Here is a 22,045-nt window from a genome sequence, read left to right as displayed (position 1 = left end):
GTCTCTGCCAAACCACGGCGTGCAGAGCCTCTTCCCAATACCCCTCGCCTGTGCTGCTGCTGGGAGGGATGCAGGTGAGGCTGCTGCTGGTGCTGCTGCTGCTGCGGGGAGGGGTGGCCTGCTCCTCTGCCTCACTCTGCTCCACCCTTGGCCCATGCCGCCCGCACTTCGCCCACCAGCGTTTCCACCCAGTGCTGCCTGCTATTTGGCCCACAAAGCCCATCCTTCACACGAGGGTCGCACATGGCTGCCAACATGTGGACCCTGTCGGTTTGGATGGGCTCCAGCCTCCGCGTCAGGCCGTCCCTCAGCCTAGTCACTGCTTCGCGGACCTCGGGCTCGAAGCGCCTGCCGGTGACGGGATCCCTGTACTCCAGAAAGTCGCCCATCTGTTTCTGGAGATGCCTGCATACAGGGATCACCTGGCTGAGGAGGGCAGAGCTAGTGCTCAGGGTCTCGGTGGCCTTAAGGAACGGTTTGAGGACCTCCACCAGCTGGGACATGGCGTCCCACTGCTGCTTGCCCATGTGGTGGACGCCCATGTCCCTGACCCTGAACAAGTCGTGGATGGCACGCTGTTGCTCCACCATCCGCTCCAACATCAGGTAGGTGGAGTTCCATCATGTCACCACATCTTGCACTAGCCTGTGCTGCGGGAGATTCAACTCCTCCTGCTTCTCCCGCAGCAAGCGACTGCCCTTGACGCTGTGGTGGAAATGGCCTGCCACCTTTCTGCAGCTCTCCAGGAGGTTACGGATCCTGGACAGGGGACCGAGGTTGGCCTTGGTGCTGCCCATCCCAAGGCCATCCCTCACCACCAGGTTCAAGACGTGCGCGATGCAGCGGACGCCCTCGAATCCGCCGTCGCGCACCGCCTTCACCATGTTGGCTCCCCCGTCCGTGACCATGTAACCGCGGGTGACCTTCTGCCCAGCTAGCCACCCATCCACCATGGGGTTCATGGCCTCCGTAATCTCCCCTGCCGTGTGGGACTGGTCCATCACTTGTGTGTGGAGGAGGGCCCAGCAGTAGCCCTCCTTGCCAGTCCCTGTAGTGCTGGATGCTTCCTGCCCCACGCCTGCCCACCAGTGAGCCGTCAGGGTCAGGTAAGCGTGCACTCTGCCCTCGCTGGACCAAATGTCAGAGGTGAAGTGCACCATCCATGCCTCTGCCTGGCACAGACGACCCAGCACTAACTCCCTGCAGGAATGGTACAGGGAAGGCACCACCCGCCTGCTCAAGGTGGTGCGACACGGCAGCTTATAGTATGGCACCACAAGCGCCATCAGCCTCTTGAAGCCTGCGTTGTCGACGAGGCTGAATGGCTGGTCGTCCAACGCCACCATCTCACCGATTGACGTGGTGATCTGGGTGGGCGTTGGAAAACGCCATCTTGTGGGTCCATACTTCCCCCACCCAATTTCCGGCAGGGTTGCCTGCCTAACCCTTGTGGGGATGGGAGATGGAGAGCTGAGAGTGGCAGTGCCAGCAGCAGCAGCAGCAGCAGCAGCAGCAGCCTTCGGCTTTCCCCTGGAACCAGTCGCCTTGCCCGCCTCTTTCCCCAGCAAGACCGACTGGTGCTGCCTCTTAAGATGCATCTTCATGCTGCTGGTTCCATAATGCCCTGTAGCTGAACCCCTGCTTAGGCTGAGTTTGCAGTGGCGACAGACAGCAAAGCGGAGATCCGCTCCCAACTCAAAGTGATCCCACACGATGCTTGTCTTTCGCTTCCATGGTGACACCACCAATTGCCCGCCTGAGCTCTCTGGTGTTGCCACAGAAACAGGGGTGGCAGCGGAAGAGGTGTGGGATGAGACTGGGGAGAGAGCCTCGGCCTGATGCTCCTCCTCCTCAGCCCCCACATCCTGGAGGACCACCGCCTCCTCCTCCTCCCCCTCCACTGTGCTGAGGACCTCGTCTAGGTCCATCAGCGGGCTCGTGGGCTCAAAGGATAATGAAGGAGTTGGGGATACTCCTCCTCCTCCTCTAATGGCACTGCTGCTCCCACCCTCAAAAAGAGAACGCCGGGCACAAGTTGCAGAAGAGAGTGGCTCTGCCTGCTGCTTGTCCTGCTTCTGTTTCGGAGCAGCCAGCCAAGGAGTTGCCCGTTTGATTTTCACAGCAGGAGAGGCAGCCTGCTTACTGGTGCCAGCCTGAGCCTTGCTGCTTTCAGCATGCCTGCTCCCTCTTCTCATGATGACTAATAAAATATTAATACTACTAATAATATGTATAAGAAGAATAAAATATTAATACTACTAAGAATATGTATAAGAATATAATAATATGTTTAAATGTAGGGAAATGGGACAAGAAGTGTGTGTATGCTTTCCACAAAATGCTCAATCTGTGGCTGCCTGTTGCACTTCACAAAAGCAGCACACTCACAGTCCAAGTTACACAGAGAAGAAAAAGAGAATATTTTTTTTTGGTATTTTTTTGTATATAGATAGAAGGAAACACAATCAGGATTTAAGAGAGGGGAGGGGGGAAAGAACCAACCAAACACTACTACTAATATGTATAAGAAGAATAAAATATTAATACTACTAATAATATGTATGAGAATATACTAATATATATACTACTAAGAATATGTAAAAGAATATAATAATATGTTTAAGAATATTACTAATAAATGTAGGGAAATGGGACAAGAAGTGTGTGTATGCTTTCAAAAGAAAGCTTTCACAAAAGCAGAAGGAACACAGTCAGGCTTTAAAAAAGGGAAGGGGGGGGGACAACCAACCAACCAACCAAACAAACACACACTCCAAAATTTAAAAGTAAAGTTTATATTAAATCAAAGTAAGGGAAAAACACAGGGCAAACTAAGCTAAAAGTCAGAAAGAAGCAAACAAACACACACACATGCGCCAAACTAAATCTATCCTAATCTATCTCCAAAGTACACAGCAGCACCTAGCTAAGTAGACCCTCTCTCCACGAACGCCAACCCACAAAGAGACACAAAGCAGAAAGCTCTCAGGGTGACTCTGGCTTAGTCCCGCCTCAAACGCTGGGATTGGAGGATGAAGATGCTTCATGAGGTGATCAATTCTCATCAGGATTGGGAGTTGAATGTGCCTGTCATCGCTTCAAAAAAAAAACCAAAAAAACCCCCCCAAACCGTTTGTTGACCCGATTTTTAAAAAATTCTAGCACGTGAACCACAGGACGCAGAAAGTTGAGAGTAGTCTCAAAATGACCCCCATCCATGACTGTCTAAGCACAAGAATTTTCAGAACGATAGCTTAAAAAAACCCCCAGTTATCCCCAATTCTTTTCCACAATGCAATCCTATGGACGAAAAGCCGAAAACCGCCGTTTGAGCCGCGCTGTCCCTGTTTGTTGACCCGATTTTTTAAAAAATATGGCACGTGACCCGCACGACGCAGAGAAGTGAGAGTAATCTCAAAATGACCCCCATCCACGACTCTCTGTGCACAAGAATTTCCAGAACAATAGCTTCAAAAACAACCTAGTTATCCGTGATTATTTCCCACAATGCAATCCTATGGGTGAAATGTTTTCAAGATGGCGACCGGAGCGCTCCGTCTGAACTAGGAGCTCTGAAAAATGGCCGCTTCTCTTCGCCTTGCTTCTAGGGGTCCGCGGCCCGCTTCTACTCCGCCTCTGGGTAAGGCGGAGCAGGCCAATCTGCTACTGCTTCTCCGCTCCTAATCGGAGCGGATCAAATGCTTATCAGAAACCTCAAACTCACCACCATGATAGCTTATCCAGGGATACACATGCACACCCAGACTCAAGGCAGTCCCATCATCCCCTGATTTTTGGCAGGGCTTAAACCTGCAGACATCTCAATCGGGCCATTTCAAAGGAAATCCCAACATGCCATGAATTGGGGAGTAGAGATAAACCTATATGAATCTTCTTCCACACTTGAAAAATGGATTTGGAACTTCCAAAACTCCAAGTGAGCGCAGGAAGGACTTCTCCCCTGAGTCAAAGCCAGACACACACAACATCCCTGCGAGGCAGGCAGGGGAGGAGAGAGGGAAGGCAGGCAGGCAGCAGACATTTCTGGGGGCATAAGGAAGTGAGCCAAGGATAAGCCAATAATGCATATAAAATGGAATAAATAAATAAATAAACGAAGGAGGGATGGAATTAAAAGCAGCAGTGTTGCTGAATAAACAACAAGAAAAACTTTTTTAAAAAGGCTATATCTGTCTTTTACCAGCAATAGGGGGACGTGCCCAGGGGAGGGGGAAGCAGATGCCAATTTGACTGGTCCTAGTGACCAGTCTTTTAAGAAGCAACGCTGTCAGTTCAACTCATGAAAGCCATTGCTTCACCACTAGAGCTCTGAGGAGTAGAACTCTCACTTCAACTCATGATAGGCATTGCTCCACCGGGTTACTCTCTTTGGCAGGGTCTGATTGCCCTCCAAGTACAGGAGAGAGTGGGGGCACGTCCACATGGGATGTCCTAGGGGAGCTCATCCCCTTGCACCACATCTTTTCAGTTGTTCCCCAAAGTTAGGGTGGGGAGCAGTGCTGTGTTTCTATCTCTTATTATTGGCTTAGTATATGATTTCAGGTTGTGTTTGTGCATTTGGTGGGGCTACTGTTTTAAAAAACACTGGGAAAAGTCCGTTCAGACTAAGAAAGAGAAGGTCCCAGAATCCCAAGTTACCCATTTTGCCTATCCCCTCCTCCAACTTTGGGATCATGTGATCATGAACGGGAGTTGACTCTGCCCCTCAGCCCTTCGGAAAAGGTATTTTTCCCGCCAGTTTTTTTAAAAATTCTAGCACACAAACCGCAGCACGCAGAGAGCTGAGAGTAGGCTCAAAATGACCCCCATCCACGACTCTCCAAGCACAAGAATTTTCAGAAAGATAGCTTCAAAAACAACACAGTTATCCTCCTTTCTTTTCCGCAATGCAATCCAATGGGCGAAATGTTTCAAGATGGCTATCGGATTGGACCGCGGAAACGGGAGCGCTCCGAAAATGGGCGCTTCTCTTCGCCTTGCTTCTAGGGGTCTGCAGTCCACTTCTACTCTGCCTCTGGGCAAGGCGGAGCAGGCCAATTCACTCCTGCTTCTACGCTTCTAATCGGAGCGGAGCACATGCCTAGTTAAAACCTCTTTCTGCTCCTCAGTGGTGATGCATGTGTGGGAATGGCTGTATTTGAGTGTCGGTGGGGGGGGGGGAGGATAAATGAGCATGTGTGTGTGGCCTCCAAAGCTTTCCATAAGGGGCAATGCAGCCTCCCAACCCAAAAAGGGTTAGCATTCCAGCTGTAAGACAACAGTAGCATCACAATATGGGCAGTTTCACCATCATAAAACAAAAGGGCAGCAGGGCAAGCAGGTTGGAACTGGACAAGAGTGATGCCATCAACCAAGGGACCACTCACCCAAATGAGTAGGAGGGCACCCAGACGGAGCAAAGCTGCCTTAGCACATTCCGAAGTAAATTTATTGAAGTTACCATAAGGCAGGAAGGCATAAGAGCAATAGATTCAGAGTCTAACATTTCCTCACTGCACTACTTTCAGACCCAAAATATTAATAGCAGGAACACCCCTCAGAATAAAAGGCAGAAGGGCAAGCTCAGTACATCCTGTGCAAAGACATAAAACACCGCTACTGTTTTAGCACCTGAATCATCCAGAAGAGTAAAATCAGAATAGTGCATGTACAGCCTAGAATAAGATTCAGGGACCCTCATTTGGCTCCAATGTCCAGCATCACTTATCTGACCATGCTGGATCACTGGGCAGAAGTCTCAAGGCAAACATTGCTGAATGGAGTCAGTTCAACAGCAGCTATTCCATTTTATCCTTCCTCTAATTCCATTTTAGCCTTCAACATTTCTAGTACATGCTCTTTCTCCCCCTATCAGTAATGCATTTAAAACCTGGCCTTTTACAAACTGATTATTTACAGCATTTTCACCATTCTTGCTTGTTCCATCCATAATCATGCCTTGGGATATTATTTCACCACTATAGTTTTTTTCAGCAAAGCAATAATAAATGTAGATATCACAATTGACTTCAAAACTTAACTTTAGCTTTAAAACAGAACTTTTGATCATTTAACATGTTAAACTTCATATTACAAGTATTCTCTTTAATATTTGGACTTCCTTAGACTATCCTCTTTGTTTCCAGTAAGGATATAGATATTTATGTCATCTGCAAGTACATGAAACAATGCTGAAGTCCTGTTGTATCATTTACAGGTTATGAGGTTTGCGGAATAGAAAACCTACCCAAAGGACCAGCGCTTCTTGTTTATTACCATGGATCCATTCCGATTGATTATTACCTTTTTGTATTGAGGATCTATAGAGTCACAGGAATATTCCCTTATTCTGTGATAGATAATTTCCTGGGTTTTTTTCCAGGTAAACACAAATCTTGGAACTTTAGATTACATAGAAAAACTATGCTAGAAGGAACTGCAGAAGTGATAGTGGCGAGGTATTGCTTCTTGGTCACCATCATTGCCACATTATAGATGAAAAATGAGGTCTTGCACTTGTTCAGATTCATGCAGAGTTCTCTGCCCTGTGTTCAAGCCATCTCTCTAGCCACTAAGTAGCTCCAACTCTCCAGTAAACCAAGGAGCATGGTAGGCTCTATTGAGAGGGGGGATAATATAACCAGGAAGCGACATTGAAGTCACCCAGGACTACAAACCTGAAGTCCTCCGCACCAAATCTGAGAGCACCTCTGTGAGCTCAGGCAGTGAGACTAAGGGCTTTGCTAGACCTACCGGGTGTTCCATCATTGAGGAGCGGTGAAAGCGGATTTTCCCGTTCAGCTGTGACGCCTCATCGTCCACACCGTCCTTCGATTTGTTGCGGACGTTTGCGCCGGTTGTGCTGCTGCCGGCACGAGCACGGTTGCGCAGCCACACCGGCCTGATTTCCATGGCTTTTTTTTCACTTGCCGCACAGTTTGCGCAAGTCCGGAGGACCGCAAACAGCGCCGATCGCTTGCGCAGCCGTCAGCGCTGCTGCCGCGGTAGTGGCCACAGTGGCGGCAGCGCTGGCGGCGGCGGCGGCACCGGCAGTGCCAGTGCCAGCTGAAGTGGGGAGGGGATGGAGGGGAGCCAGTTGCCATTGGTGGAGCGCTGGTGCTGAGGGTCAACATTGATGCGGTCACTTCCTGATGGGGGTCATGGCGTGTGTCATATGACCCGAGGTCAGTCGTCTGCATGGGCACTCTGTGCCTACATCTCCCATCATGCCTCTGAAGTGTCGGCGGCGATGACCGCCTCTGTGCCCTCTCCCCATCCCACGGAGCCAACCCACATCTGGCCATAGGCATGGCAGCAGCCCAGAAACAGCTGTGCCCTCTTCCAGCCGCGTACTCACACCAACAGGCACACAGCCCTTCATGCCTGGACTGTCCTCCTCAGTCCCCGCTCGCCTTTACATCTTCGGCGCACCATACAGCACCGCCATTATGCGGCCGTGGTGGCTGCCCACCACGAGGAGCCACCAGCTTCCCATGACTGTGGGATGCCCGCCTTTCCGAAAAGTGACCCACGCAAAGGTTGAAATAGGAAAAGCAGGCGCACATTCCCCACCCATCCCCCACACACCCCCAGCAGCACACCAGCCACTTTTGCGGTCCTCTGTTCCTGCGCAAACTGTCACTTAGGAATAATAAAAAAAGCCGCTCCGCCGCGCTGCCCCAGCTGGTGGACTGGGCGCAAATGGCGGAGGCGGCTTGACCGAAGCCACTGGCCACTCCCCTTAGCACGCCTTTTCCTGCCCAGTGCGGACTGCAGTGACCTCACATCCTCCCACACATACTCCAAATTAGCGCGGGACGGCAGGAAAAGGCACACTAGAACTCACTTTTTTAAAGACGGGATAAAGAGGCTTCACCCCAGGATAACGGCGGATCCTCGTGAACGTCATCTGGAAGCCTTGACGTGACTGCGGAAGGTAACGCGTGCTAGAGCCTCGTCTAGTAACGCCCTAAAGGTCAGCAGCAGAATCCCTAATCCTGAAGACTCCAAAATGGATTCCATAGGCACCAATACCATGCATTCCTCACTTGGTACCTGTCATGCTTTAAGATTTATTTATTTTTAATTAAACAAGAAGGCTGGCATGCTCAAAGTAAGTCTTCCCTCCAATATCTTTATTTATGTTGAAAAGAGCTGTTTAGTGTTTTGGAGCCCAGACCACACCTCTGCCTTGGAATTAAGTTATTGGGCAAATTTCCTTTTTCAGTCTTCCAGTTAAACATCTGGAAAATGGGTGCTTTGTGACTGGCCAACCCACCATTGCAACCATTTTGTGACTGGGCAACCCCCTCTACCTAATAGCAGCTATTTTTGTGAGAGCGTCCACAAAATTCCAAAAGTGACTAAAAAATGGCCTGACTCTGTTATTTTCATGGTGGTGGTGTGTGTGTTGTCATGCAGGAAATATGAAATGCATTCTGTTTTCTATTGTAAGCAGAAATATAGTCATTATCTCTTAGCCCCATTTTTTCAGGATTAAAGTTGTACCTTAAGCTTGGTCGCTGCGGCAATCCCACAAGAGAAGAATGTGTGGAAATTCTGAAGAAAGGGAATCTATTAGGTCTCGCGCCTGGAGGACTTCGAGAGCAAAACTATGGAGATGAGAATTATAAACTCCTGTGGGGAAGACGTAAAGGATTTGCTCAAGTAGCCATAGATGCAAAAGTGGTGAGGGGTTGCCTGTGATTTTCCCATTATCTCCCTTGTGTTGTCCAAACTGGGGTTGTTGTTTTTCTGGAGACCATACTTCAATTGGATGTAATCAATTTATTTCATAGCTACTTGTCAACATATCATAAGGCACATGCCACCCTAAGGCAAGCTGACTATATGTACTATCTGGTGGGAATCTACACTGATGTTATTCTAACGTTTTGAATGGGTTACTGCGACGCACAGCGTCACGTAACCCTGGGTCTCCAACGTTGCAAATGAGTTGTACTTGCAGGTTCTATTTCTTAGTTCCAGCGTGGCTACAGATTCATGTGCCTCGTCCTACCGGTAATTCTTCTCTCCCAACACAGAGCTGCTGGGTTTGCTCCGCCCACTTCCTGTTCTCCTTCCTTCGCCCCGTTTGCTATCTTAGCTGCTACAGCAGATAAATCACACCAGCGTTATACTGTGCAGTCACTGACAATTGCATGCAAAGGACTCAGAAGTTTTCCACCTTAGAATCTGCTTTGATTGTGAAGTAGTCCCTTGCATCCAGCGTTAATTTGCTCCTTTTGCAAAAGATTTGCCCCAGCTTCTGCTGTGGGCGCAGGATCAGGATTTTAAACAAATGCTTACATCTGTGTAAGCTTTATAGATAAAGACATCAAAACTGGCATAGTAATTCAAATACCAAATTTGAATCAAATTGGGTCATCGGTTGATTTTTATGACTTTTTTTTAAACATTTCCCCCCTCTTTGCAAAGGAGCTGAGGAGTGCTCAAAGGAGCGCTGTAGCTCCCTGCAGGAAAATTAGCAAGGGTCCAAAGTCCAAAACTCATGATCAGCAGGGCTTAAATGGAGCTGCTGCTAAAACTTTTCAGTTTGGTCTCCCATCCAAACTCTGACCAGACCCAGCCCTGCTTAGCTTCAGCAAAGTGGCTGGCTCCTACGCATTCAGGCTATTCCCTGGGACTTGCATTAAGATGTTTTGGGAGGAGGCTTGTGTGTGCTTATGACTATTGCCCTGCCCTGCCCTGCCCTGCCCTGCCCTGCCGGCTAGGAATGAGGCAAGCAGTGGGTGGAACAAACCCAGCAGCTCTCACAGAAGAGGGAGAACAATGGAAGGATTGAACCATGTGCCCTGAAGTTCCGTTGCAGTGAAACGTAAGTCAGAGACACGATACAGAGAACCACGTTAAAAAGGTACATTAGCAACGTTATAAGACTAGTGTAGATCCGGCCCTGGCCACATGAACAGCCCAATTGTAAATGTTCTCATTCTAATTTTCTATGTATCAAATTGCTTGGAACACCTCTAAAGAGGTAACCATGCAGACAACTCAACATGGTTATTCATTTTTAAATGCTGGAATATTTGGTAAATTATCCTAAGTGGTGTACAGAGAAGTGTATGGAAATACTGATGTGACACTTTATGGGCACTGCAATGCACAGCCTGTGGCCTGACCAAGTTTGAGAGAGCTAATGATGATATTTTGGTGAAGATAATGGTTTTTACTTGGTTCCTTCCATATCTACATATTCAGGGCAGCAGTTTGTGTCAGGAGAAAATCCCCCAGTAGTACTAGGGCAAAAGGCAGCTTCAGAGGAGGGATTTTCCTCAGCACCACAGGAGGGGAGGAAAGGGTTAATTGCCTCATCCAAACCTGCTGCAATCCCAACAATTATCACTCCCCCCACATCCAATGCTATTTGCATTTTTCTGAACTTGCTTGTTGAATGCAAAGATGCATTTAACAACTTGCCTACTTTGATACTAAGGAAGGAGCAGACAATGAAATTATTTGTAGACTGCTTCCAGATGGGGCTTTTATAGTGCCACGCCCTGCCTCATTCATGGAACTTTATTGGGTGTCCAGACTACGAAGTCTTCAACTCGTGACCCTCTTGTATTAACTTTTGTTAATATGTCAATTTAGTGCTAGTAATAATCCTACTGATGTCAAAACTCTTACGATCTATCTCTCTGAACAAACTGTATGCTAATTACAGTAACTTCCCTACCATGAGGGAATCAATTTTATATTCAAGCAATAAAGAGTTGACTGAATGACTTGATAAACAAATTTCCTTCCTATCTGATCAAGCTTTTCTGAGCCATACTTCCCTTCAAAACAGGACAACACCTTTTCTTTTGTAGGCCCCATATTACTTTTTATTATATTTTATGTCCATTTCCTTGCATCATAACTAGAAGTAAAGAGACATGTGAACAGTATTCTAGTGAACTTTCTTATCTGAAGCATTTTTCCCCTTTAGCTTAGAAACCTTGCTTTTCCTGAGCTTAGCTTGGAAAATTTCATGTTTCACAAAGCAGGTTTCTAGGTCATTGAAAAGTCAACACGTTAGTACAAATGCTTTTGTAATGCTTTGTTAGAATCAAATTGATTCAAACTTAATACAGGAATATATTGCAATATTAAATTTGCTTCTTTATAAAAATGGTAGCTTAGGAGAGCGGAGCAATTTATCGGAGAAATGTACAAGAGCAATAACTATTTTGGGGATAAACCTTCGAAAGGTAGCCTGTTACACAGGTTGGTGAAGGAGTCTGGCAAGATGCAAAGGCTTTGGGAGCAATATTTTGTGACAAATTGATCTACATGGGCTGAAGCAAAAAGAAATGTTCCAATACTATCTATCTTTTGATGTCTTTTAGCCCATCATTCCTTTATTTACACAAAATATGCGAGAAGGATATAGGACATATGGAAATATAGGTAAGTTAAACTTCATACGTTCTTTGGAATGTGTTTTACAGATAGTATACTCATGCACTCTTGTTAGGAGTAAGCCCTGTTGAATTCAGTGGGACATAACATCCAAGTAAATAGCATATCAGGCTGTCTGTATTATTGAAATCAAGTTTATATACACAGGATTTTTTGCAGGCTTTCATATCTATTCTGGAACTGTTTAAACAGTGGCATATATTGTTTTTCTCCACTTCTTTCTTTTTTATGGAGCACAACAATGCATGTGATACAAAACTTTACATGTTCTCAGAGGGTCTCCATTTATTTCTCTCTAAGGAAATACCTGTGAATGCATCAGTACTCCTGCTCTTAATACACAGAGTTTAGAGATTGCCATCATGATATATGCGGTGACATCCTAATTTTCTCAAAATTGTCATGCTTATCTGTGCAATCTGAACTTTCAGAATTACATATTGCACATACGGGAACTTGATTCTCTTCTTTGCCATGCCCCAGCTAAATTCATGAGACCTCTCTGAAGTCTCTCAGTATTTGATCCCAACCTTATCTTAATTTCATATGCAGCTCCAATGAGATGGCTCTATGAACGAATGTTCAAGGCTTGTAAAAAAAGAGAGCTAAAATCGGTCGAGTTAAAAAAAGAATATTATAATAATTGTTGATAGTTCCAAGAGAGCTTGGAGCAAGGTGTCCTCCCTCCTCAGACCGGCGTATAAAGAAATATGGGATATTGCTATTAATGACAAATTAACATGTAATATAAAAGTTAGGCCATAGCTAGATCTAAGGTTTATCTCTGAATCGTGCAGGGGTCAAACCTGTCCATCTAGGTGACACACAGGGGATCCAGTGCTCAGGCAGGGGTGAACCCTGGATGATCCCAGGATAAACCTTTGGTCTAGCTGTGGCCCTAGCTGAGGAATGATAAAAACAAATGATTTTGAGGGAATATGGAAACAGTTCGTAGAATTTGTATTATCGAAGGGGAGTGGGAAAGCACCTCCAGAAGAAGCAATGAGATTTTGGAAACAGGAATAAGATCCCGTGGTTAGGGGTGCACTTTTATGTTAAGTATGATTACGTTAATAGAATAAGCTAGAATATATGTTATAAAATGTTATCTAATAATTTATGTATTATGTAGTATTGTTTTATTGTATTGATGTATGTTTGAAGTATTAAATAATTTTTTTTAAAAGGCCAACCTTGACTGGTGGGCACCTGTTTTAGCATCCTTATTCACATGGATAGATCATACAGCATGTATCCCAGACGATTGGGGATTAGCTATTATCATTCCAGTTTATAAAAAAGGCCATAGAACTGACCCAGGCAATTATAGACCGATTAGTTTGCTGAGTATTATTAGCAAACTATATGCTCGCGATCCGCTTGACAAATTATTGGATTGGCTACACGCAGAAAAAATATTATTGAAGAAGAACAAGCAGGATTTAAAACAGGGAGATCAACATTTAGTTGATAAATATGCCTCTCCTAAAGCTGGTGCCCTTTTCTCTGTATTTATCGACTTGAAGTCAGCATTTGACTCTATTCCTAGAGATAAATTATGGGCCATATTTGAGAACACCAATATTGATAGAAGATTATTGCTGCTTATGCGGCACCTGCATGAAAATACCAGGCTTCAAATACACTGAACAAGGAAGGGGTTTTATCAAGACCTGGCCCTACATCTAATGAAGTTAAATGGGTGTATTTTAGGGGTGTGCACAGACCCCCCCCCCAATCTGCTTCTTTTCCAGATTCGCAACTTCCAGATCGGGTCCGCTCCGATCGGGTCCGATCCGCCTACGGTCTGCTCCGCTTCACTGCGAAGCTCCGGATCCAGATCGGAGCTCCACTTTTCCCCCATAGACTTGCATTGAAACCCATAAAAGCCTACAACTTTTTTTCTGTTAACGTTAGAAACCTCAAACTCGGCGCCATGATAGCTTATCCATGTATACACATGCATACCAAGCCTCAACCAAATCCAAGCATCCTCTGATTTTCGGGGAATTTTTGAGTCGGACACCCCATTTTCAGAAATGGGATTTACTCCGACATTTTGACAAATAAAAACTTTGAAGCAGGCACCCTCACAGATACTATCTGGATCCACATTCATGGCAAGTTTCAAGCAAATCCCATCATCCCCTGATTTTTGGTGGGGGTTTAACCTCTAAAGCATCACCCCAACCCCAATTCACACCCCTTTCAATATTTCCATCAATTTTCATGTTAGAAACTTCAAATTAGGTACCATGACAGCTGATCCATGTATACACATGCATGCCAAGCCTCAAGCAAATCCAAGCCTCCCCTGATTTTGCAGTGTGAGGTAGCTTCTCAAAGCCATGACAGGAGCACCCAACTTGCAGAACAATCCAAAGGACAACCGGTGGACTGCTGAAGTCCCATCCCGTTGCAAAACTAATTGCCCAAAACCAATGTAGTGGCTGTGGTGAAGTCAATGACTGCCATAAGTTGCAGTGTGAGGTAGCTTCTCAAAGCCATGATTTCAGACAGGAGCACCCAACTGAACTGGAACTATGCGCAGCAAAGCGAACGTGCCAAGTGTCTTCTTCTGAGAGGTGGAAGAACAATCAAAGAGCAACCAGTAGACTGGTTGGCTGCTGCTGAACCACTGGGCAAAGCATAAGTAGTGGCTGTGGTGAAGTCAATGACTGCCATGAGTTGCAGTGTGAGGTAGCTTCTCAAAGCCATGATTTCAGATGTTTGTGTTGGGATGTGAGGGATTCACACAGGGAAACACTTCTGGAAACTCATTGTGGTGAGTGAGCCGAGGACTAGCCCATTTGATTTTCACAGCGGGATAGGCAGCCTGGCTACTGGTGGTGGTGCCAGGCATTGCCTTGCCCCCTGCTTGCACCTCACCCAAACACAGACGGGCATGTGAGCAAAGCAAACACAGTCACACACACACACACGCACACACACACAGTGACAAACTCTGCCTACAGCTTTTGCAGAGGCTCTTGGTGATGCTGATGCCCACCAGGCATGAAGTATGCTCCTTTAGGGGAAGATTAAGCCTGCCAGTGCCAGCTATGGCTACTGTGGTAGTAAGGAAGAGATAGACTGAATTTGACTGAATTGTATAAGTAGTACTATAACAGCCTGCCTGCCTGCCTGTATGTAAGATGAAGAAGGCATCACCTTACTGAAAGAAGAATCGAATGATTCAGAGTTGACTTTGTGAACTGAAATGCAGCCACTAAATGCTAAGGATAAAAAAGCCTGCCTGGCTGAACTGTAGTCTGCCTGCCAACCGAAGGAGGAGTGGAATTAAAGGGAGGGGAGCCTGCCTGTCACTCCCACGAGGGCTTGAGGGTGGGGTATCCCAGCAGGGGCAGATTGCCCTTGAGAAAGACCAGCTGCTCTACCAAGTCCGGCTCCAAGCGAGAGCCGTGAGGGGTCACTATGTCGCCTGCCATAGAGAACACCCTCTCGCTTGGAACACTGGTGGGTGGGCAGCTGAGTCGATCTCAGGTCACCCGAATCTCAGGTCTGGCCAAATCTGGCGGTGGGATGACCAGTAGGCCAGGGGTTCAATGGAGCAGTCCTCCATGGGCTCTGCCAGGTAACGCGGCACAGTGGTTACAGCATCATCCTGGCTGGTGGCTGGGGTGGGTCTCTGCCCAACCACGGCGTGCAGAGCCTGTGCCCAATACCCCTTGCCTGTGCTCTTGCTGGGAGGGATGCAGGAGAGGATGCTGCTGCTGCTGCTGCTGCTGCTGCTGCTGCTGCTGCTGCTGCTACGGGGAGTGGTGGCCTGCTCCTCTGCCTCACTCTGCTCCACCCTCTTGGCCCATGCCACCCGCACTTCACCCACAAGCATTTACACCCAGTGCTGCCTGGTATTTGGCCCACAAAGCCCATCCTTCACACGAGGGTCACACATAGCTGCCAACATGTAGACCCTCTCTGTTTGGATGGGCTCCAGCCTCCGCGTCAGGCCATCCCTCAGCCTAGTCACCGCTTCATGTACCTTGGGCTCGAAGCACCTGCCAGTGACAGGATCCTTGTACTCTGGAAACTCACCCATCTGTTTCTGGAGATGCCTGCATACAGGGATCACCTGGCTGAGGAGGACAGAGCTAGTGCTCGGTGACCTCAATTTTTTTAATTTTTTATAATTTTTATTTGTTTTCTACACTATATAAACATACATAAAACATTACAATAATAATAATAATAACAAAAAGAAAAACATCAAACAACTGCTACATACATTTTGAATAAATGTTGAGTACATATATGTTGAATAACTATTACCTATACCTTATCATACTACAACAACATCATTCTTAACATAAAAGTGCACCCCCCACCTCGGGATCATTCCTGAGTCCAAAATCTGATCGTTTCTTCTGCTGGCGGTTTCCCACTTCCCTTAGTAAACACAAATATTAGGAACTGTTTCCAGATTCCCTCAAACTCATTTATTTTAGTTACGCCTTTTCTCCACTTAATATTACATGTCAATTTATCATTAATGGCTATATCCCATACTTCTTTATACCATTCTTCAATAGAATATTCCCCTTGAATCTTCCAGTTCCTAGCTACCATCAATCGTGCTGCAACCAGCAAACTCGATATCAGCTCTATAGTTTCTTTTCCACACTTTATATCTTCAAATAGTGACAGCAATGCAATCTTTGGTGTTTGTTCTATTTTCATTCCCACTATTTCTTCAATTTCTGAAAACACCATCTTCCATAATCTTTGTACATATTTGCATTGCCACCACATATGTAAATACGTTCCTTTTTCCCCACAACCTCTCCAACAATTTGCTGAATGCTGATCATTTATCTTATTCAATCTAATCGGGGTTAGGTACCATTTTAAATTTTAAAATAGTTCTCCTTTATTCTCACTGATAAACTTCTCAACACTCTTTGTTTCCATAGTCCCTCCCATCTCTGTCGCCCTATTTGTACCTTCAAATCTGATTCCCATACCATTTTCTCTGAGTTCTCTCTAAACTCCTTCTCTAACAGTAATTTAGGAACAGCTTGAGGACCACCAGCAGCTGGGACGTGGTGTCCCACTGCTGCTTGCCCAGTGCTGGGTGGATGCCCATGTCCCTGAACAAGTTGTGGATGGCACACTGTTGCTCCACCATATGCTCCAGCATGAGGTAGGTGGAGTTCCAGCGTGTCACCACGTCTTGCACTAGCCTGTTCTGCGGGAGATTCAACTCCCTTGACGCTGTGGTGGAAATGCCCTACCACCCTTCTGCAGCTCTCCAGGAGGTTACGGATCCCGGCCAGGGGACCGAGGATGGCCTTGCTTCCCATTCCAAGGCCATCCCTCCCCACCAGGTTCAACATGTACGCGATGCAGTGGACGCCCTCAAATCCGCCATTGCGCACCGCCTTCACCATGTTGGCTCCCCCGTCCGTGACCATGTAACCGCAGGTGAGCTTGTGCCCAGCTAGCCACCCATCCATCATGCAGTTCATGGCCTCCGTAATCTCCACCGCCGTGTGGGACTGGTCCATCACTTGCATATGGAGGAGGGCCCAGCAGTAGCCCTCCTTGCCAGTCCCTCTAGTGCTGGATGCTTCCTGCCCCACGGCTGTACACCAGTGAGCCATCAGGAACAGGTAAGCATGCACTCCGCCCTCACTGGACCAAATGTCCGAGGTGAAGTGCACCATCCGTGCCTCTGCCTGACACAGACAACCCTGCACTAACTCCCTGCTGGAACGGTACAGGGAAGGCACCACCCGCCTGCTAAGGGTGGTGCAACACGGCAGCTTGTAGTATGGAACCACAAGTGCCATCAGCCTCTTGAAACCTGCATTGTCAACGAGGCTGAATGGCTGGTCGTCCAACGCCAGCATCTCACTGATGCAAGTGTTGATCTGGGTGGGTGTTGGAAAATGCCATCTTGTGGCTCCATACTTCCCCCACCCCATGTCCTTGAGGGTTGCCTGCCTAACCCTTGTGGGGATGGGAGATGGAGAGGTTAGAGTGGTCCAAAGCTTAGAGCTTATCCCCCCGCTTTTAACATTCTAAACAAATTAATAGCAAGCAAACCACAGCACGCAGAGTGCTGAAAATAGGCTCAAAATGACCCCCACCCATGACTCTCTAAGCACACCAAGTTTCAAATAGATAGCTTGAAAAACAAAAAAGTTATCCACTTATCTTTTTCGCAATGCAATCCTATGGGCGAAAAAATCCAAAATGGCGGGCGGAGTGCTCCGCGAAAAAAGAAGCGATTCGCTTATGGTCGCTTCTCTTCGCCATGCTTCTGCAGCCCCCTGATTCGCTTCTCATCCACCTCAGGCGGAGGCGGATCACCCCGATTTGCTGTTGCTTCTCCAATTCTAAGCAAAGCGGATCACATTCCTAGAGTATTTTGGCCCCAACCTTGTTTAATTTTTATATTAACACAATTGTGAAGAGACTATCAAACCCTAACTTCCATCCACCTAAGCTGAACAATCGTTCTTTATAAGTTCTTTTATATGCTGATGATGCTGTGCTGTTATCTCTAACCAGTATTGGGTTTAGACGCATAATGAGAGCTTTGCATTTATATTGTAATGAGGAGCTACTAACAATTAATTATTCAAAGACGAAGGTGGTGGTCTTTGGCAGGAGGAAAATAAAACATAAATGGATGATTAATGAAAATCCTATTGAGCAGGTTGTTGGGAGTCCTGAATTAGGACTGGTTTTTTGTGATTTCCATATATTTGTACAAGCCTGCAAAACCTGGAAGAAACTGAAGACTCAGCATCAGTCAATCAGCTTAAAGGTCAAGTTTGCAGCTGGACTTTATTGAATTATTGGGATGATGCAAAAGTCTAATTGTCTTGCCATTGCCAATTAGTGGTTTCATCATTTGTTCAGGGAAGTGTATATAAAGAGAGTTTTGGAGCTTTGTAACCAGATTAAAATATTCCCTCTCTACTGCTGTGAGCCCTGCTGTAATCTGTATGACCAAGTGTGTGAGTATGTTGGTGTAAATTTGTATTGCCATAAACTGTGTTATTTTCTATCAGTAAAATACTTTATTTTTGTACCAAACAAAACAGACTCTGTCTTGAAGTTAATTTGGTCTTTGCTGACTTTCATAGTTAAGACCCGCTGCTATTCTGCTAGTTCACTGGTAAAGTGAACAAAAGGGTTTATAAATAATATATAACCCTCAAGAGGTTATGGCCCAGTAACAGTCTGGACATAATTCTAGTTCTTAACAGAGAAACAGTAGGACCTGATAAGACAGAGAAGCCGTGCGTTGACTAATTGCCCTGGAGCGTTGCTTTTTCTAAAGAACGTTGGGATTTAGACAAAGGAAGAGGCTTTTTTGTAAAGCTTTTTGTCTTGCAAAGTCACACGCTGTCTGATAGAAGGCTATTTTTGAATTTGAAAAGGGATTCTGAGGTTGTTAAGCCGGTCAGTTCCCAAAAAGGAAATTCAAATAACAAAAGGGTTGAAAAAACAACCAATTAGCAGTTATGGCACTTCAAATAGGAATGAATACACAAATGGAACAACTCACAGACACAAATTATATTACTTGGTCATTTAAGATTGAAATGAGTTTAAGAAACCAAGGGCTGTGGGAAGTGGTTACAGACCCACCCGATGAAGATTTAAGTGCAGCTGATTTGAGAGAGTGGAATCGAAATGCAGAGAAAGCAAAAACCCACATAATCCTCTGTATGAGGAATGATCAGCTATTCTATGTTAATAGAGAGGATGCTGTTCATGTGATCTGGACAAAATTGCGTGAAGTATATGTAAGAGATACAGCAGGTTCTCGAATAAATTTAACACGCAGAATGTATAGGACGATGCTAAAAGAATCTGGAGATATTGGCAAACATTTGCAGGAGCTGAGAGAAATATTCCAAAGTTTAGCATTGGCTGGCTTGACTCTTTCAGAGGAAATGAAGTCTTATATTATTTTGTCTAGCTTACCAACGTCTTGGGACGTGTTGGTGACTACCCTAGAGGGAGTGACTGTCCGTAATTTAACCCTGAATTATGTGTGTGGAAAATTATTAGAAGAACAACAGAAAAGACATTCCAAGAGAGAAGCCGTGAGCTCAAACGGCAAGGCAGACTCATTTCAACAATGGTCTGGTTCTGAAGGGGTTAAGACCGGGACTGTGAAAAAGGAGGAGACTGAATCTGCTTATTCAGTTTCTAAAAAGCACAAGCCACAAAAAACAATTGTTTGCTGGCAATGTGGCAAAATTGGACATAAGAAGATTGACTGTAAAGGGAGATTACAACCTGAGAAAGTTTCTGAGCATCGCTGGAAAAATGCTTCTTGTTCAAAGAAGTCAGCACAGCTCGTTACAGCCGGAGTGAGCAAGATGTCGAAGGAGGAAGGAAACGGAAGCTCAGCTATCTGGCTGATAGACTCAGCTTGTAATTCCGTTATTTCTACTAGAATGGAAAGCTTCCTGGACTTCAGAGTCACGTCTAACAGATTTATTTTCCTTGCTGACGGCTCAAAGCAGGAAGTGAAGGGAGAAGGAATTTGCCATATTCCTGTCCTTAACGAAAGCTTTGCTAATGCTATTTTTGTTCCCAACTTAAGTCATTCTCTTTTAGGTGTGTCAAATCTAATGGAGAAAAAGTTCTCTGTCTCCTTTGAGGAGGGGAAATGTTTTATTTCCAGGCATGGAGAACTGAAGGGGACTGCCAGTTTAAAAAACGGTTTGTTTTTCCTGGACAGGAGCCAAGGTGGAGAGGAAGATATTTCTTCAAGAGACAATCCAGTAGTTTTACTAGATTTAGATTTTTTTAGTAGACCTGTAGCAACTCAGACCGAGCCAGAAGATAGAGAGCAACAGGAGGAGGAGGTGCATATCCCCCGCAGGTCTCAAAGACAATAGGCTTGGAATACATGCTTGAAATATGAGCTGTGAGCCTAATTCTTAGTCTTCGAGTCAACAAGGTTTTTGGAGGAGAAGTTGTTTTGCCTCCGGGACAGAAGTCTTTAACTTGCCACTGAGGAGAAGTTTTTAACAGCAAGCCGCTTGTAAACAGAGTTTCTTAGAAACTAGTCGCCAAGGAATTTAGTCAGGATAGGGAGGGACTTTAACGTCATTTTCTCTACTGTGAAATCATATGCTTTACTCTTTGTGCTTATTCTATGTAGTAAAACAAATTCAGCCTGGAGTGTCTAAGGGAATCTTAAGGTATCTCGAACCTTGGAGCACTGGAGAAATTTTTCTGCAGAGGTCAGATGAGAATTTTTGTGCTATTTTGATTCAAATTGGCATTGGCTGTGCAAATGATAGAAAAGCAACGTTGGAATGTTGATGATTGGAAGTAAGCCAAAATCATGGAAGTTCCAAGAAGCAAGAGTTGTGTGGCGATTTACAAAAAGGCTAAGTATGGTGCTGGTGAGTGGTAAAGTTACTTGACTGATCCAGCAATAAAGGACTTTAAGGTCCCAGTGGTGAAGCCAGTGACTGTTAAAATTTAAAACACATAGTCTACTGTGAGTCCCAGAATAATTTGGCAGACGTCTTTACAAAACCGTTAGGAGCCATCAAACATTGGGAGATTTGTGAAACGTTAGGTTTCAGGGAGGGCTAAAAATGTGATTAACTGTACAAATGTTGTAACGTGGTGAAATAGTGGAAAACCCAAAAAAGAAGGGGTGTTGGGAGTCCTGAATTAGGACTGGTTTTTTGTGATTTCCATATATTTGTACAAGCCTGCAAAACCTGGAAGAAACTGAAGACTCAGCATCAGTCAATCAGCTTAAAGGTCAAGTTTGCAGCTGGACTTTATTGAATTATTGGGATGATGCAAAAGTCTAATTGTCTTGCCATTGCCAATTAGTGGTTTCATCATTTGTTCAGGGAAGTGTATATAAAGAGAGTTTTGGAGCTTTGTAACCAGATTAAAATATTCCCTCTCTACTGCTGTGAGCCCTGCTGTAATCTGTATGACCAAGTGTGTGAGTATGTTGGTGTAAATTTGTATTGCCATAAACTGTGTTATTTTCTATCAGTAAAATACTTTATTTTTGTACCAAACAAAACAGACTCTGTCTTGAAGTTAATTTGGTCTTTGCTGACTTTCATAGTTAAGACCCGCTGCTATTCTGCTAGTTCACTGGTAAAGTGAACAAAAGGGTTTATAAATAATATATAACCCTCAAGACAGGTTGCTAGCTATAAATATCTGGGAATGATGTTCCATGCGTCAGGATCATGGCTCCCTCATATAAATCTGTTGAGGTTTTATGATTGAGGTTTATGGGAGATTTTCCAACCTCATTAGTTATTGCACAGACTAGGCTTTTGGCCAATAACTTTGTAGCAGAGTATTACAGCGGTTTCCAGCCAAGTCAGCAAAGACACTAATTAAGACTGAGATTTGAATTGGTTTAAACAAACCTTTACTGGCATATAAAAATATAATTTAGTTATGGCAATCACAGATAACAAATACTTAGGTCAGTCAATACATCTCTGATACATCTCTGAGTGATTCTGAGTGATATATTCTGAGTGATACTGTTAGGCCCTCTGAAGAGTTGTTGGGGATGGACTCAGAGGAGGAAACAGAACCTTTACAGGCAGAGGCTAGTGTCACGGCTGCTGAACTG

General features: G+C 45.4%; 1 pseudogene; it reads left to right on the top strand.

The window, feature by feature from the left end:
* Nucleotides 1–22,045, top strand: part of LOC134401626 (DGAT1/2-independent enzyme synthesizing storage lipids-like) — a 66,961-nt pseudogene that overhangs the window by 7,452 nt on the left and 37,464 nt on the right.

This window comes from Elgaria multicarinata, chromosome 7 (genome assembly GCF_023053635.1).
Source record: "Elgaria multicarinata webbii isolate HBS135686 ecotype San Diego chromosome 7, rElgMul1.1.pri, whole genome shotgun sequence".
NCBI classification, from domain to species: Eukaryota; Metazoa; Chordata; class Lepidosauria; order Squamata; family Anguidae; genus Elgaria; species Elgaria multicarinata.
The sequence above is the reverse complement of the archived record's forward strand: the minus strand, read 5'-3'. Positions and strand labels throughout refer to the sequence as shown.